Raw genomic sequence first — 7587 nt, forward strand, 5'->3', positions numbered from 1 at the left:
TTCCTGGTAGAGACAATCCATTTCTGCTTTCTGTATGGTATATATTCATATTTCTATTTCTAGAGTGTGTCCTAGTCAATGATGAGGGGCACAGAAACCATCCCCAAGAGCGCCTTAATTCAGAACTCCTTGACGAGTCTAACAACATTCATCAGAAGCTCACTTTGTGTGATAGAGTTGATCTTATGGTTTCCAAGTAATAAAATAGTCTATTGACAGAAATGGCACCTTTTCCCTAGGTCCTGAAACAAAACTCCAAAAAAAATACAGTTCTGATCAGAGCAATGTCTTTACAGGCAACATCAAAGGAAGGCAGTCCTTGCTTTGATGCTGAATGAGACTTTGAGATCTCAAAACCTAAAAAAGTTTGTATGAGTTTTATTGCTCCTCTAACAAGTCCCCACAAAGTTAGTGGCTTAAAACCATGCAAATTATCTTACAGTTGTGCAGAAGTCTGACATGGTCCTCGCTGGGCTAAACTCCACAGGCTGCATTCTTGTCTGCAGGCTCTAGGGAAAATTCTTTTCCTTGCCTTTCTCAGCATCTAGAAAGTGAAAGTGTTCAACAGAAAAGTCACGTCTGTCTCTTTGGGACCCCATGGACCGTAGCCTGCCAGGCTCCTCTGTCTGTGGGATTTCCCAGACAAGAATACTGCAGTGGGTTGCCATTTCCTTCTCCAGAGGATATTCCTGACCCAGGGATTCAACTTGGGTTTCCTGCATTGCAGACAGTTTCTTTACTGTCAGAGCCACCAGGGAAGCCAGGCAGCTTCTACAGGCTGCCCACATTCCTTGGTTTGGGTATGGACCCCTTTCTCCATGTTCAAAGCCAGTAATGTCACATTTCTCCCAGACCCTTGTCCTGTTGTCATCTCTCTCTCTCTCTCTCTGATCATAGCCTGGAAAGGTTCTCTGTTTTTAAAGAAGTAATGTGTTTAGATAGGGCCCACCTGGATAATCCAAGACACTCTCACCATCTCAATGTCCTTAACCTTAATCACCTCTGTAAAGTCTCTTTGGTTCGGAAAGGTAATATATTCACAGGTTTTGGGGATAAAAGATGTGGGTATTTTTGGAGGGAGGGATTATTGTGCCAACCACAAGATCTAACCTGGACATATATTTTAAAATTAAAACTATATACAGGACTTTCCCGGTGGTTCAGTGGTTAAAGACTTCACCTTACAATGCAGGGGATGTGAGTTTGATCCCTGATCAAGGAGCTAAGATCCCACATGCTCCTGGGCCAAAAAACCAGAACATAAACAACAGAAACAATATTGTAACAAATTCAATAAATACGTTAAAACAGTCCACATCAAAAAACAATCTTAAAAGAACAATGTGCATTGACAGAACATGTAACATTATTCATTCACGTATATAAGGAATGACTAAACAGGGTGAATCAAGTACAAAAGTCAGCATGAGCTTGGAGAACTCTTCATCAGCCAGTGATACTCAGAGAAAATATTCTGGGATGCCTCTCCATCACCTCTGACACCAAGGTTAAGCCTGCATCTCTGGACCATTGAAACTGCCAGTCTGGAGTTGTCCACATCCAGGCTCTGCACAACCGCCTACACTGTTGGAAGGGGGACTGGGTACCAGGCAAGGAGAAGGGGCAGAGGGGCAGAGGGAGGCTCTGAAGGGAGCCTGGTGACCTGAGTGTCTGCTGCTGCTGCTAAGTCGCTTCAGTCGTGTCCGACTCTGTGCGACCCCATAGACGGAAGCCCACCAGGCTCCCCCGTCCCTGGGATTCTCCAGGCAAGAACACTGGAGTGGGTTGCCATTTCCTTCTCCGATGCATGAAAGTGAAAAGTGAAAGGGAAGTCACTCAGTCGTGCTGAGGATGCCCCTGTTCCCAGGGCTCTGTTAATGGGGGTTCCTTTTCAAGAACGGCATTTTCTTCCTCAGTTCAGTTCAGTTTCTCAGTCATGTCCACTCTTTTTGACCCCATGGACTGCAGCACACAAGCTTCCCTGTCCATCACCAGCTCCCAGAGCTTGCTCAAACTCAGGTCCATCAAGTCAGTGATGCCATCCAACCATCTCATCCTCTGTCATCCCCTTCTCCTCCTGACTTCAATCTTTCCCAGCATCAGGGTCTTTTTCAAGGAGTCAGTTCTTCACATCAGGTGGCCAAATATTGGAGTTTCAGCTTCAGCATCAGTCCTTCCAATGAATATTCAGGACTGATTTCCTTTAGGATTGACTGGTTGGATCTCCTTGCAGTCCACAGGACTCTCAAGAGTCTTCTCCAACGCTAGAGTTCAAAAGCATCAATTGTTCGGCACTCACCTTTCTTTATAGTCCAACTCTCACATCCATATATGACTACTGGAATAACCACAGCATTGACTAGACAGACCTTTGTTGGCAAAGTAATGTCTCTGCTTTTTAATATGCTGCCTAGTTTGGTCATAGCTTTTCTTCCAAGGAGCAAGTGTCTTTTAATTTCATGGCTGCATTCACCATCTTCAGTGATTTTGGAGCCCTCTCAAAAATAAAGTCTGTCACCATATCCATTGTTTCCCCATCTATTTGCCATGAGGTGATGGGACCAGATGCCATGATCTTAGTTTTCTGAATGTTGAGTTTTAAGCCAACTTTTTCTTCCTTGGTGATCCTCATTCTTTTGCCTCCCCAAGCTGCTGCATTCTCCCCACCTGGATCTTGTGTTTAGGAAGACTTCCCATGGAGAGGCTCTCTGATTAGTGGCCCTGCCAATAAGTGGTGGTGGTGGTGGTATGTGTGTAGCTGAAGAACTAGATTAACTGAGGTGTGTTGTTTTTTTTCCCCCTCTCTGTGTGACTAACATGAATGGAAATACAAGGGAGGGAAGCAAATTCAAAGTACTTTCCAGAAAGCCTGAAAGTGAAGGTGTGAGTTGAGAGAGGCCACTGAGTTCTGGAACACGCTTCTGATGGCAAATGAACAGCAGATGAATTTCTCTGGGGCCGCTGGGATGCGCTCTGGACCCACCTGTTACAGGGAACTCTGACTGAGGTCTTTAAGGATCACGAAGGCATTTTGACCCCAGATCCTTCTTTTTTGAGCCCTACAGCGAGGCTTCCGACTCACCACTAGATGGCGGGCAAGCCGTGGCTCTCCGCAAGCTGGGCCAGAACCCAATTGATCCTAGGTTCCTCTGAGGTGCTGAGCGGCTCACGGTAGCTCATGGAGTTCCACCTGGTAAGACACAAACGCTTCTGTCTGTGGATTACTGAATTCCATCTTAATATCCCCCCAGGACTAACCTAAGCAGTTTTTGCTCTATTCTTTGGCCCCAGTCACAGGTTTGAAAAAAATGATCCTTTCATTCCCTGGGCTCCAGAAAGGAAAAAAAAATAATGTGTCCTCATTGAAAACAAATTTGCTTAGTAATCATATTTTGTTTGTTTAAGGACAACATGGAGCCAGAGGGACCTGGGTTTGAGCTTTGGCTCTCATTCTCTGGGCAATCTTTTCTGGGCTCCAGTTTTTTGTTTGTTTTCCGACTAAAAGGAAATGAACCATCCCTGCCTGATGGGGTTGTCCAAGCATCGAGTGTTACAAGGATGGAGCATGTCAAGCACAGTGCCCAGCACTGAGTAGGCATTTTTCCATCCCACTTCTTTTCAGGGAGCAGGGGCCCTATTCTCCTCCCCTTCATTGTTCTTGTTGTTTAGTTGCTAAGTCGTGTCTGACTCTTTTGTGACTCCATGGACTGTGACCCACTCCAATGTTCTTGCCTGGAGAATCCCAGGGACAGGAGAGCCTGGTGGGCTGCCATCTATGGGGTCGCACAGGGTCGGACACGACTGAAGCGACTTAACAGCAGCAGCAGCAGCAGGACTGTGACCCGCCAGGCTCCTCTGTCCATGAGATTTCCCAGGCCAGAATACTGGAGTTGGTTGCCATTTCCTCTCCAGGGGATCTTCCCAGTCCAGGGATCAAACCTGTGTCTTCTGCATTGGCAGGTGGATTCTTTACTGCAGAGCCACCTGGAAAGCCCCTTCGCCATACTCCCTAGCTATATCAGGGCCTGGGGTGTGGATGGCAGGCATTGTGAACAAGTGGACAAGCTAGTTCATGAAAAGGACTTGCCTTGATTTTAATCCAATAGCCCTATAACTGAAATACAAGGTTTTTGTGCAGGATTCAGAAGATTACATCATAGCATTCCTGCCTGCAAATGCTAACTCTCTGATGAAAGGAGACCAAATTAACCAAAGCACATTTAAGAGTGAACACAGAAGCTAATAAATGAAAAATGATTCAGAATGTATGATACAGACTGGTTATAAATAAGTTTATAGCTCCTCCAATAGGACTCAGTTTCTCAAATTCGGCTGTTCACGATGTCAGTTTACATTTTCCCTGCTTGTCAATAGGAGGCTGTGTGTCAGAGCCTGAACATTTTGATGGGGAGGAAGAGGACTTACTTTGCAGTAGGGACATGATATCTAGAGAGCCGACCCCGCTGAGAATCCAGTGGGTGTCATGACAGCAGCAAGGGGATGGGATGGAAGTTCCTGGAGACGGATAAAAGGAGTCAGAAAAGGGAAGTGAGAGAGTGTCAAAAGCAACAGTTAGCCATTGTACTAATTGGCTGATGATTTCTTCTGAGTATGAATCAAGTCACAGAGTTTAAATCTGGAAGCTACCTTAAAAGTGTCTGGCTTGATTTCCAAAATGATGTTTGTTTTTCAGTGGCTAAATCTTTGCGACCTCATGGACCGTAGCATGCCAAACTCCTCTGACCTCCACTGTGTCCCAGAGTGAGTGTTGGGGTTTCCCTGGTGGCTCAGATGGTAAAGAATCTGCTTGCAATGTGGGAGACCAGGGTTCAATCCCTGGGTTGGGAAGATCACTTGGAGAAGGGAATGGCCACCCATTCTAGTATTCTTGCCTGGAGAATCCCATGGACAGAGGAGCCTGGGGGGCTACAGTCCATGGGTTCGTGTCCCACCCTGTGACTTCATGAACTATAGTACACCAGGCTGCTCTGTCCTTAACTATCTCCCAGAATTAGCTCAGATTCAATAGGAGCCTTTATATGATATCTCTGACTCAGTTCAGTTCAGTTCAGTTCAGTCACTTGGTCCTGTCCAACTCTGTGAGACCCCATGGCTGCAGCATGCCAGGCCTTCCTGTCCATCACCAACTCCCGGAGTTGAACACCAAACTCATGTTCATTGAGTCAGTGATGCCATCCAACCATCTCATCTTCTGTCATCCCCTTCTCTTCCTGCCCTCAATCTTTCCCAACATCAGGGCCTTTTCAAATGAGTCAATTCTTCGCATCAGGTGGCCAAAGTATTGGAGTTTCAGCTTCAACATCAGTCCTTCCAATGAACATCCAGGACTGATCTTCTTTAGGACGGACTGGTTGGATCTCCTTGCAGTCCAAGGGACTCTCAAGAGTCTTTTCCAACACCACAGTTCAAAAGCATCAATTCTTCGGTGCTCAGCTTTCTTTATAGTCCAACTCTCACATCCATACGTGACCACTGGAAAAACTATAGCTTTGACTAGCCAGACCTTTGTTGGCAAAGTAATGTCTCTGCTTTGTAATATGCTGTTTAGATTGGTCATAACTTTTCTTCCAAGGATTAAGTGTCTTTTAATTTCAAGGCTGCATTCACTATCTGCAGTGATTTTGGAGCTCCCCCACCCAAAATAAAGTCTGTCACTGTATCCATTGTTTACCCATCTATTTGCCATGAAGTGATGGGACCGGATGCCATGATGTTAGTTTTCTGAATGTTGAGCTTTAAGCCAACTTTTTCACTCTCTGCCATAAGGGTGGTGTCATCTGCATATCTGAGGTTATTCATATTTCTCCTGGCAATCTTGATTCCAGCTTGTGCTTCTTCCAGCCCAGTGTTTCTCATGATGTACTCTGCATATAAGTTAAATAAGCAGGGTGACAATGTACAGCCTTGACGCACTCCTTTTCCTATTTGGAACCAGTCTATTGTTCCATGTCCAGTTCTAACTGTTGCTTCCTGACCCGCATACAGATTTCTCAAGAGGTAGGTCAGGTGGTCTGGTATTCCCATCTCTTTCAGAATTTTCCACAGTTCATTGTGATCCACACAGTCAAAGGCTTTGGCATAGTCAGTAAAGCAGAAATAGATGTTTTTCTGGAACTCTCTTGCTTTTTCCATGATCCAGTGGATGCTGGCAATTTGATCTCTGGTTCCTCTGCCTTTTCTAAAACCAGCTTGAACATCAGGAAGTTCACGGTTCATGTATGCTGAAGCCTGGCTTGGAGAATTTTGAGCATTACTTTACTAGCATGTGAGATGAGTGCAATTGTGCAGTAGTTTGAGCATTCTTTGGCATTGCTTTTCTTTGGGATTGGAATGAAAACTGACATTTTCCAGTCCTGTGGCCACTGCTGAGTTTTCCAAATTTGCTGGCATATTGAGTGCAGCACTTTCACAGCATCATCTTTCAGGATTTGAATTAGCTCAACTGGAATTTCATCACCTCCACTAGCTTTGTTTGTAGTGATGCTTCCTAAGGCCCACTTGACTTCACATTCCAGGATGTCTGGCTCTAGTGAGTGATCACACCATCATGATTATCTGGGTTGTGAAGATCTTTTTTATACAGTTCTTCTGTGTATTCTTGCCACTTCTTCTTTATATCTTCTGCTTCTGTTAGGTCCATACCATTTCTGTCTTTAATGAGCCCATCTTTACATGAAATGTTCCCTTGGTATCTCTAATTTTCTTGAAGCAATCTCTATGTTTTCCATTCTATTGTTTCCCTCCATTTCTTTGCATTGATCACTGAAGAAGGCGTTCTTATCTCTCCTTGCTATTCTTTGGAACTCTGCATTGAAATGTGTATATCTTTCCTTTTCTCCTTTGCTTTTGGCTTCTCTTCTTTTCACAGCTATTTGTAAGGCCTCCTCAGACAGCCAGTTTGCTTTTTTGCATTTATTTTTCTTGGGGATGATCTTGATTCCTGTCTCCTATACAATGTCATGAACCTCCATCCATAGTTCATTAGGCACTCTGTCTATCAGATCTAGTCCCTTAAATCTATTTCTCACTTCCACTGTATAATCGTTAGGGATTTGATTTAGGTCATACCTGAATGGTCTAGTGGTTTCCCCTACTTTCTTCAATTTAAGTCTGTATTTGGCAATAAGGAGTTCATGATCTGAGCCGCAGTCTGCTCCCGGTCTTGTTTTTGCTGACTGTGCAGAGCTTCTCCATCTTTGGCTGCAAAGAATATAATCAGTCCAATTTCTGTGTTGAGCATCTGGTGTTATCCATGTGTAGAGTCTTCTCTTGTGTTCTTGTGTGAGTGGCTGAGAGGAGATACCCCATGTCCAAGGTCAGAGAACCCCAGTAAGATGGTAGGTGCTGAGAGATGGCATTAGAGGGCAGACAGACTGAAACCACAACCACAGAAAACTATCTCTGACTAGAAGCATTCAAATCACTACTTAAACAGTTCTAGGCACAGGGAACTCACGGCCTTGGAAGCAAGCCACTTCTTCATTAGACAGTTCTGCTTGTAATTATTAGCTCAAAATCTCCCTCCAGCTCTCACATACAGCTGCTGATTTTCCTCTGGAGCCACAT

At 44.8% G+C, this 7587-nt stretch overlaps 1 long non-coding RNA gene across 1 annotated transcript; it reads right to left on the bottom strand.

Annotated features, from left to right (window-relative positions):
* Positions 1 to 362: 362 nt before the first annotated feature.
* On the bottom strand, positions 363 to 4833 carry LOC113897306. The gene is made up of 3 exons (XR_003512321.1): positions 4426 to 4833; positions 3083 to 3190; positions 363 to 544 (listed from the first exon to the last, which is right to left on the bottom strand). It is a non-coding gene; the product is annotated as an uncharacterized LOC113897306 (long non-coding RNA).
* Between the last annotated feature and the right edge of the window lie 2754 nt (positions 4834 to 7587).

This window comes from Bos indicus x Bos taurus, chromosome 8 (genome assembly GCF_003369695.1).
Source record: "Bos indicus x Bos taurus breed Angus x Brahman F1 hybrid chromosome 8, Bos_hybrid_MaternalHap_v2.0, whole genome shotgun sequence".
Lineage (NCBI taxonomy): Eukaryota > Metazoa > Chordata > Mammalia > Artiodactyla > Bovidae > Bos > Bos indicus x Bos taurus.